This window comes from Bacillus rossius, chromosome 1 (assembly GCF_032445375.1).
Source record: "Bacillus rossius redtenbacheri isolate Brsri chromosome 1, Brsri_v3, whole genome shotgun sequence".
Taxonomy (NCBI): domain Eukaryota; kingdom Metazoa; phylum Arthropoda; class Insecta; order Phasmatodea; family Bacillidae; genus Bacillus; species Bacillus rossius.
The window spans coordinates 247,666,834-247,678,454 of NC_086330.1; positions in this window are offsets into that span (position 1 = coordinate 247,666,834).

Below are 11,621 nucleotides of genomic sequence, written 5' to 3' on the forward strand. Positions count from 1 at the left end.
ACCAATTTTTTTTTCATTTTAATTAAATTTATTTCTGAATGAGACTTTCAAGTAACATATTGTATCTAAACTTTACTATAACAACACTATAAACTAGCACCATCAAACTGGAGACTATTATGTATATGATGATATGATAGTTGATTCTTAGGAATATATAATTTTTGTGTCAGTTTGAAATACAACCTTACCTACGCGATCTAAGTTCAAAAAAATAACGTTTATTTTGTAGTTTATAACAACGTCATGTGCTTAGGATATTATTGAAATTGACCAAATTTGAGAATGTATTTATGTTGTACTAATTAGGTATTAATTTCTTTCAGTTTCATGACAATAAAAGTTTATAATAATCAAAAAATATTAATTTGGAAATTGGTGACCTAAACTATGCACAATTATAATCATTGAACCAAATAATTTGAATGGTACTAGTCTTGTTTCTATTACAAAATTATGTCATTCTGTGTGGTGATAGAATTTTACCAACTAAAACTACGCTTAAAGAGGTAACAAATTACTGTTGAAATATCGAATTCCACTCGAGGTGTCAAATTCAGCCGTTAGTCACTACCATTGTCTGAAATGTTTCCTCTGGATTCACGTTCTAGTGCATTTTAATTCGTGTCCCTAACTAAGGAATCTCCCCTCGGAACCATCAGTACGTAGGAAACTCAAACCAAACGCACTAACACATCCAATCTGTCAGTTACTACAGTGGACTCTGCGCTGTGCCCGGGTGCGTGACTGCGTGAACCAGGCTGTACGACGCCAATCACGCAGCTCGTTACTGTGGCCGCCGCTGGAGCCGAGGCAGTCGTGACGCGCGCAGCACGGAGCTCCCAGCGCTCCGGTAAGTCACGGCCAGGCCTGCAGTGCGCTCGTCTCGGCGATTGCAGTCATTACTGAGTCCCTGCGCATGACGTATCGCTCCCCGTAAATCACTATCGGCTTCCCGCCGGTCTCTTTCTCTGCCTCCACCGCCCACGGCATGCTTGGACACAAGTATCGCAGACTAGTGCTGAACTTTTCAGGACAACCATGGGCGAACAAGAAACGCCAGGAATCAACCACCCAAACAATAAATTACTAACTCAGTAGTATGTAGATGGCGGTCCGGCGCCAGGCTTTAGGCTGTGGATTTGGATTGTTGGTCAGCCATCTTAGATTGTGACGTCACGGGCGGCAAAAATTCCTCAAAATTACTCAAAAATGACTCAAAATGACTCAAAAATTCCCGTTTTAAGAAAAAATTTCCCGTTTACGAGGGAAAAATTCCCGTTTCGTGTGAAAATTTCCCGTTTTATTCCGTAAAAATCCCAGCGGCTAGAAAAGTCCTGATAGAGGCTTAAGCATCCTTAACTCAAGCCTCAGTTAAGCCTCTATCAGGACTTGACCTTGACCTCGACGGCCATCTTTATCCGGGGCCAGGCTTCAGGCTGTGGATTGAAGATTGTCGACCGCCATATTGGATTGTGTCATCACGGCGGCCCTCTTGGATGGTTGTGACCTTGACCTTTGACCTTGACATAGAACCCGAAGTCCATTTTGGATCCGCCATCTTGGATCCGCCATTTTGGATGACGTCATTTTGTTTTCTCGAACATTCCGACGATGTGTTATCCGCCATATTGGATGATGACATCACCGTTGCAAATTTCGTTACGATCGCCATCTTCAACTTTTGTATTTACTATAGGATTTTAATGAAATTTTTTTTAAAAATTATAAAAAAAATTCACTTAATAAAAATTTAAAAAAATATTTAAAAAAACAAACATTTACGACACGGAGCTCGGAGTCCTCGGTTCGAACCAGGCGAGGGCAAAAAAATTAAAAAAAGGTGACCGATCCTTCCCTCGTGGTGGCTGCAGGCAGACTTACTCCCACCACTTTTTTTTCAAAGCATATATATATTCACCTAGTATGACGCCATGTCCGCCATCTTGTCTTCGATGCTGAAAGCCATCATCATTGTATCGTCGGCGAGAGTGCGCTGACGCCATGTTAGTTGAATTCTTATCCGCTAGAGTGCAGTAATAATTTATTATTGCTGTGTCACCCGCCATCTTGAAATTTGGCCGCCATCTTGAAAATCCGTAATTATTTAGCTAGGAATTCGGGAAAAGTTCCAAAATTCATGAAATAAATCACTCATTAATATACATATTGATTCGATCCGATCCTGTCCTCGGTCCGATACTCGATCGATGCAATAATGTTTAATTTTATGAGAAAATATTAATTTCAATAAACCACGTTCAACATTCATAAAGAGATTTTAAATCCTCTACTACCATCACCCTACCAGACATCAAGACCACCATATTGGAAATTCGTAATTGTTATGCTAGAGGTTCGGGAAAAAGTTCAAAATTCATTAAATAAATTTGTAATCTATATACCGATTGATTAGATCGACTAAGGTCCTTGGTTCGATCCCTGGCCGATACAAAACAACTTTAATTTTAAAAAAGTACCAGAAAAGTGTAAGGTTCGAGAAATAAAACACCACAAGTCTTTTACACAATTTATATCCTACTACAGAATCACTTGCGAAAGCCAGCAATCTCATAAACATTTAGCCCTGCATAGACGTGCAACGACTACTTCTTAGCTCCAACAGCTCCAAATGTTCCAAATGGCTCCAACAGCTCCAAATGGCCCCAAAAGCTCCAACTGCCTTTTGCTTCATCAGCTCCAATGATATTGGGCTACATTGCTACGAGTCTAAGAGACTGCGTGGCTACAAGGCTACGAGTCTAAAAGGATCTAGCTGGTTCCAAGTTATACATGGCTGCGAGACTGCATGGCTAAAAGACCGCACGGCAACGAAACTACATGTCTATGAAGCTACATGGATACAAGTCTACTCGGCTCCAACACGCAATGTACACAGTACACACTGGAAACTGAACGTACACACAGTACACACAGTAAACGGAACGTACACACAGTACACACAGGAAACTGAACGTACACACAGTACACACAGGAAACTGAAGGTACACACAGTACACACAGAAAACGGAACGCACACACACAGTACACACACAGGAAAAGGATCGTACACACAGTACACACACAGGAAACGGAACTTACACACAGTACACACACAGGAAACGGAATGTACACACAGTACACACACAAGAAACGGAAAGTACACACAGTACACACAGGAAACGGAACGCACACACAGTACACACACAGGAAACAGAACGCACACACAGTACACACTTGAAACGGAACGAACACACAGTACACACAGGAAACGGAACGTGCACACAGTACACACACAGGAAACAGAACGTACACACAGTACACACACAGGAAACGGAACGTACACACAGTACACACACAGGAAACGGAACGTACACACAGTACACACAGGAAACGGAACGAGCACACAGTTCACACACAGGAAACGGAACGCACACACAGTACACACACAGGAAACGGAACGTACACACAGTACACACAGGAAACGGAACGTACACACAGTACACACAGGAAAGGGAAAGTACACTCAGGAAACGGAACGTACACACAGTACACACACAGGAAACGGAACGTACACACAGTACACACAGGAAACTGAACGTACACACAGTACACCCAGGAAACGGAATGTACACACAGTACACACAGGAAACGGAACGTACACACAGTACACACAGGAAACGGAACGTACACACAGTACACACAGGAAACTGAACGTACACACAGTACACACAGGAAACGGAACGTACACACAGTACACACAGGAAACGGAACGTACACGCAGTACACACATAGGAAACGGAACGTACACACTGTACACACAGGAAACGGAACGTACACACAGTACACACAGGAAACTGAACGTACACACAGTACACACAGGAAACGGAACGTACACACAGTACACACAGGAAACGGAACGTACACACAGTACACACAGGAAACGGAACGTACACACAGTACACACAGGAAACGGAACATACACACAGTAAACACAGGAAACAGAACGTACACACAGTACACACAGGAAACGTAATGATCATACATACAGTAGCGGAAACACACACACAGGCTTAGTTGGAAATCAGAATACAAGAAATAAAAACATTAAATTTTTTCTTTCAATATTTTATTACTTCTCAACATTACACAAATACAAGTTAAAGAAGCCATTATTGTATGTAGCCAGCTTTCCTCAGTTCTTTGAGTATGAAGGATAGTTCTTTGATGCACGGATAGTTTCCTGCACAAAGCGAGCCATGTAGAAGTCTTAGCCGGTCAACTAATATGTTTGGATCTTTCCATGATGTGTAATCAATCTCTTCTACCACCATCTTACTTGCTTGTTTATTTTAAATACTTTTAATATCACAATCGTCCCAGTGATCATAATAAGCATTATCAGATTTATTTATTATAACACGACGTTTCCATCGTTCGGTCTCAGGACATCGCCACATTCTTCGATCTTGTCAGCTCTAGGTGCTTCATTACAGTCTATGCCTTTGTCAACAGCCTCAGAGTCACTGTAACAATCACTGTAGAAGACATCCTCTTCACCCAGATTACCGTATGAATTCGCTATCGATGATGTAGAAGTGTCTTCATCGTCTTTATGCTTCCTTTTTAGGAGTCCATAATTTTTACAAAGAATGGAGGATCTACTGAATATAGGCTTGAATGTATTCTCACTTTTCACGGTGTTGATACTTCCATTAGTTTCAGTCTTCCCGAAGCCATTAGCATCCTTCAATTTATGTTCTTCCTCACGATCGGGTGAGCTAATACCATCACGCTCAGGACAAGGAAAATTATTGACGTAATGCAGATCACTCTTCTTTAGTCTAGTGGATCCATCGGTGTCCTCTATGCCGTAAGTAGTCTTGACTTTACATGTTCTACCATAGTAGTATACGAATGTATGTTCTGGAACATGGCTTCTGGCTGTGGAGCGTGTGGGCACGTCCGCCATCTTGGATTGTGACGTCACGGCGGCCATCTTGGATGACCTTGACCTTGACCTTTGACCTTGACCTTGAATTTGATCCTCAAAAATCGCCAAAATTTGCCAAAATTGGGCAAAAATTGTCCAAAATTCCTCAAAATTCGCCAAAATTTCCATTTCTGTGGAAAAAAATTCCGCCAAAAAATCTCAAAAAATTCCACAATTCAAAAATCAGGATTTCGAAAATCCTCAAAAGTCGTTTTACCCTAGAAAGAACCCAAATTCCTAAAAGCGGCTTAAAACTCCTAAGAGCTAGCCGCTCTAAGCCGTCGAGGTCATGACCTTGAAAATTAGGATGCCATGGCAGCCATATTGGATGATGACGTCACCGTTGCAATTTTCGTTACGGCCGCCATCTTTAACTTTTTTATTTATTATCCGATTTTAATGAAAAAAATTTAAAAAATTATAAAAAAAAATTAAATAATAAAACTTTAATAAAATATTTAAAAAAAACATACATTTACGACACGGAGTTCGGAGTCCTCGGTTCGAACCCGACGAGCGCAAAAAAAAAATAAAAATGGTGACCGATCCTTCCCCCCGTGGTGACTTTTGGCAGACTGACTCCCACCACTTTTCTTAAAGCATATATATCGTCACCCAGTATGACGTCATGTCCGACATCTTGTCTTCGTTGCTGGAGACCACCATCTTGTATTCGTCGGCGAGAGTGCGCTGATAACATGTTAGTTTAGTTCTTATCCGCTAGAGTGCAGTAATCATTTATTACTGTGACACCTGCCATCTTGAAATTCGGCCGCCATCTTGGAAATCCGTAATTATTTAGCTAGGAATTCGGGAAAAGTTCCAAAACTCATTAAATAAATAGCTCATTAATTTACATATTGATTCGATCCGCTCCTGTCCTTGGTTCGATACCCGATCGATGCAATAATGTTTAATTTTATGTAAAAAATAATAATTGCAATAAACCATGTTCATCATATATTTAAAGAACCTCTAAATCCTCTACGACCACCATCCTATCAGACATCAAGACCACCATATTGGAAATTCGTAATTTTAATGCTAGAGATTCGGGAAAAAATTCAAAATTCATTTAATAAATTTGTAATCTATATACTGATTGATTAAATCGACTAAGGTACTTGGTTCGATCCCTGGCCGATACAAATCAACTTTAATTTTAAAAAAGTACCAGAAAAGTGTAAGGTTCGAGAAATAAAACACCTCAAAGTCTTTTACAAACATAATATTTATTACACAATTTCTATCCTACTACAGAATCACTTGCGAAAGCCAGCAATCTTATAAACATTTAGCCCTGCATAGACGTGCATCGACTACTTCTTAGCTCCAAATGGCTACAAATGCTTCAAAAGGCTCCAAATGCTCCAACAGCTCCAAAAAAAGGCTCCAAATGCTCCAATAACCACCAAATGCTTAACACAGCTCCAAATGGCTCCAAATGCTCCAAACGGCCTCCAAATGCTTGACAGCCTCCAAATGCTTGACTGCTCCAAACGGCTCCACATGCTCCAAATGTCTCCAAATTGCTTCAAATGCTCCAAACGGCTCCAAATGCTCCAAATTGCTCCAAATGTTCCAAACGGCTCCAAATGCTCCAAATGCTCCAAACAGCTCCAAATGCTCCAAACGGCTCCAAAAGCTCCAAATGTCTCCAAATGCTCCAAACGGCTCCAAATGCTCCAAATGTCTCCAAAAGGCTCCAAATGCTCCAAACGGCTCCAAATTGCTCCAAATGCTCCAAACGGCTCCAAATGCTCCAAATTGCTCCAAATGCTCCAAACGGCTCCAAATGCTCCAAACGGCTCCAAATGTCTCCAAAAGGCTCCAAATGCTCCAAACGGCTCCAAATGCTCCAAATGCTCCAAATGTCTCCAAAAGGCTCCAAATGCTTCAAAAGGCTCCAATTGCTCCAAACGGCCTCCAAATGCTCCAAATGGCTCCAATTGCTCCAAATGGCTCCAAATGCTCCAAATGGCTCCAACAGCTCCAAAAGGCTCCAAATGCTTCAAAAGGCTCCAATTGTTCCAAGAGCTCCATCTTCAATTGATTCCAACTGATTCCAATTACTTTTCTTATCGAACTTGGCATGGTTACTAACATGTCTTTATTAGTATACATTTTGACTGGCAGTGGTAACGTATTTTGCACCTTTAAGTTATAAGTTTTATTTAGAAATCAGATTTCGATAAATGGTAGATACCATTTGGAAAGAAAATATATTAATTTATCTTCAAGTTTATACACATTTAATTTAAGCCATTATTGTATGTAGCCAGCTTCCCTCAGTTCTTTGAGTATGAAGGATATTTCTTTAATGTTCGAATAGTTTCCTGCACAAAGCGATCCATGTAGTAGTCGTAGCCTGTCAACCAATATGTTAGGATCTTCCCATGAGGTATAATCAAACTCTTCTGCTGCGTTCATCATCCTTGCATGTTTATAATAAATATTATTATCTCTGGTGTCTATCGTTTTAACACCAACCTCAAGGTCACTTTAGTCATCGTGACAGTGATTATCACAAGCTTGATCAGGATAATTTATTTTATTACGACGTTTCCATCGTTTTGGTCTCAAACCACCATCACAGTCTTCGCTCTTACATGCTTTTGGTGCTTCAGCACAGTACTCAATCATGTCAGCCTTAGATGTGTCAGCACAGTCTTCGTTCACGACAGCTTCTGATGTGTCACCACAGTCTTCAATCATGTCAGCACCACAAACTTGATCAGGATAATTTATTTTATTACGTCGTTTCCATCGTTTTGGTCTCAGACCGCCATCACAGTCTTCGATCTTGCCTGCTTTAGGTGCTTCAGTACAGTACTCAATCATGTCAGCCTTATATGTGTCAGCACAGTCTTCGTTCACGCCAGCTTCTGATGTGTCACCACAGTCTTCAATCATGTCAGCACCACAAACTTGATCAGGATAATTTATTTTATTACGTCGTTTCCGTCGTTTTGGTCTCAGACCGCCATCACAGTCTTCGATCTTACCTACTTTAGGTGCTTCAGTACAGTACTCAATCATGTCAGCCTCAGATGTGTCACCACAATCTTCAATCATGCACGCTTCAGATGATTCATCATAGTCTTCGACCTTGTAAGCTTCAGATGGTTCTCCATCTTTCTCATTTTCATGGAGACGACTAGATATTGGAGTAAATATATTTTCATTTCTAATGTGGTTACAACTTCCTTCGTTTGTTTTAGATTTTAAATTATTATCTTGATCTAGATCAGTAATTTTAGCATTAGCTTTTTCGCCTTCGTTCCTCTTCCGCGATGTTGTAGCCCAGTCTTCGTTATCTTTATTCATCTTAATTGTACAGGTCTTGTAATGTCTATCCAAGTAATATCTTCTACCAAAGGATTTCTGACACTGACTGCAATGAAATGGTTTTTGACAAGGACCCAAATTACACTCGCTTCTCTCATGTCGTTTAGCATTCTTTCTCAAGGTAAACACCTTGCTACAGTATCTACAGTGATGACGTTTCGATACAGCGTCAGATCCTAAATCGGAATTCATATTAGTTACCGAGACTAATGCCAGATGCAAACTAAGAGTTTTAAATTAGATATATTACTTAAATAGAATTTTTTAATTATTTCATCAGCGAGAATTAATTTATCTCATTCAAAGGTACTTTTTGCAAGTAGTTCTGCTTTTCAACAACAGATGTCGCCACATGTTACTTGCAGGTAAATAATATTTAGTTCTTTTATGCGGGATGCGGGATGCTCACTAACGATCGAAATAGAACGATGGCTTCGCTAGACTCCAAGGAGAAGGAAGTTCGTCCATCCTGTTAGTGCTTCTTAGATTTCTCAGAAATTATTTGACTGAGTAATGATAATTTTTTTTTTTAATTTCCGCCTGATAAAAATATTACAAGTAATGATTGAGTAGCAGAAGTTCACTAATTATATGCAACCTTGAATAAAAAATGACATGCTTCATTAAGTAAAAAAATCCTTCATGCAGAGATAAATTCCTCATCAGTAACCAGAAGCACTCGGAGAAAACCATCAGATGTATAGTCAGGAATAATCAGAAGCACCCAGTGAAAACCATCAAAATATTGTCAAGAATAATCAGGAGCACACGGAGAAATCCATCTAAATATTGTCAAGAATAATCAGGAGCACACGGAGAAATCCACCATAATACTGTCAAGAATAAACGGGAGCACACGGAGAAAACCGCCATAATATTGACAAGAATAATCGGAAGCACACGGAGAAAACCGCCACAAGTTTTCTTTGATATCATAAAATTTCAGGAAAAAATAATAAAAAATAAAAATAAATTAATAAAAAATTTAAAAAAATAAAATAAAAAATACATAAAATTCTGGCTTGTACTAGAACTATATCTTTGCTCAACAATGAGAAGTTCACAAGCTAGCAGAATCTGTTTATGTATTTTTTATTTTATTTTTTTAAATTTTTTATTAATTTATTTTTATTTTTTATTATTTTTTCCTGAAATTTTATGATATCAAAGAAAACTTGTGGCGGTTTTCTCCGTGTGCTTCCGATTATTCTTGTCAATATTATGGCGGTTTTCTCCGTGTGCTCCCGTTTATTCTTGACAGTATTATGGTGGATTTCTCCGTGTGCTCCTGATTATTCTTGACAATATTTAGATGGATTTCTCCGTGTGCTCCTGATTATTCTTGACAATATTTTGATGGTTTTCACTGGGTGCTTCTGATTATTCCTGACTATACATCTGATGGTTTTCTCCGAGTGCTTCTGGTTACTGATGAGGAATTTATCTCTGCATGAAGGATTTTTTTACTTAATGAAGCATGTCATTTTTTATTCAAGGTTGCATATAATTAGTGAACTTCTGCTACTCAATCATTACTTGTAATATTTTTATCAGGCGGAAATAAAAAAAAAAAAAATTATCATTACTCAGTCAAATAATTTCTGAGAAATCTAAGAAGCACTAACAGGATGGACGAACTTCCTTCTCCTTGGAGTCTAGCGAAGCCATCGTTCTATTTCGATCGTTAGTGAGCATCCCGCATCCCGCATAAAAGAACTAAATATTATTTACCTGCAAGTAACATGTGGCGACATCTGTTGTTGAAAAGCAGAACTACTTGCAAAAAGTACCTTTGAATGAGATAAATTAATTCTCGCTGATTAAATAATTAAAAAATTCTATTTAAGTAATATATCTAATTTAAAACTCTTAGTTTGCATCTGGCATTAGTCTCGGTAACTAATATGAATTCCGATTTAGGATCTGACGCTGTATCGAAACGTCATCACTGTAGATACTGTAGCAAGGTGTTTACCTTGAGAAAGAATGCTAAACGACATGAGAGAAGCGAGTGTAATTTGGGTCCTTGTCAAAAACCATTTCATTGCAGTCAGTGTCAGAAATCCTTTGGTAGAAGATATTACTTGGATAGACATTACAAGACCTGTACAATTAAGATGAATAAAGATAACGAAGACTGGGCTACAACATCGCGGAAGAGGAACGAAGGCGAAAAAGCTAATGCTAAAATTACTGATCTAGATCAAGATAATAATTTAAAATCTAAAACAAACGAAGGAAGTTGTAACCACATTAGAAATGAAAATATATTTACTCCAATATCTAGTCGTCTCCATGAAAATGAGAAAGATGGAGAACCATCTGAAGCTTACAAGGTCGAAGACTATGATGAATCATCTGAAGCGCGCATGATTGAAGATTGTGGTGACACATCTGAGGCTGACATGATTGAGTACTGTACTGAAGCACCTAAAGTAGGTAAGATCGAAGACTGTGATGGCGGTCTGAGACCAAAACGACGGAAACGACGTAATAAAATAAATTATCCTGATCAAGTTTGTGGTGCTGACATGATTGAAGACTGTGGTGACACATCAGAAGCTGGCGTGAACGAAGACTGTGCTGACACATCTAAGGCTGACATGATTGAGTACTGTACTGAAGCACCTAAAGCAGGCAAGATCGAAGACTGTGATGGCGGTCTGAGACCAAAACGATGGAAACGACGTAATAAAATAAATTATCCTGATCAAGTTTGTGGTGCTGACATGATTGAAGACTGTGGTGACACATCAGAAGCTGTCGTGAACGAAGACTGTGCTGACACATCTAAGGCTGACATGATTGAGTACTGTGCTGAAGCACCAAAAGCATGTAAGAGCGAAGACTGTGATGGTGGTTTGAGACCAAAACGATGGAAACGTCGTAATAAAATAAATTATCCTGATCAAGCTTGTGATAATCACTGTCACGATGACTAAAGTGACCTTGAGGTTGGTGTTAAAACGATAGACACCAGAGATAATAATATTTATTATAAACATGCAAGGATGATGAACGCAGCAGAAGAGTTTGATTATACCTCATGGGAAGATCCTAACATATTGGTTGACAGGCTACGACTACTACATGGATCGCTTTGTGCAGGAAACTATTCGAACATTAAAGAAATATCCTTCATACTCAAAGAACTGAGGGAAGCTGGCTACATACAATAATGGCTTAAATTAAATGTGTATAAACTTGAAGATAAATTAATATATTTTCTTTCCAAATGGTATCTACCATTTATCGAAATCTGATTTCTAAATAAAACTTA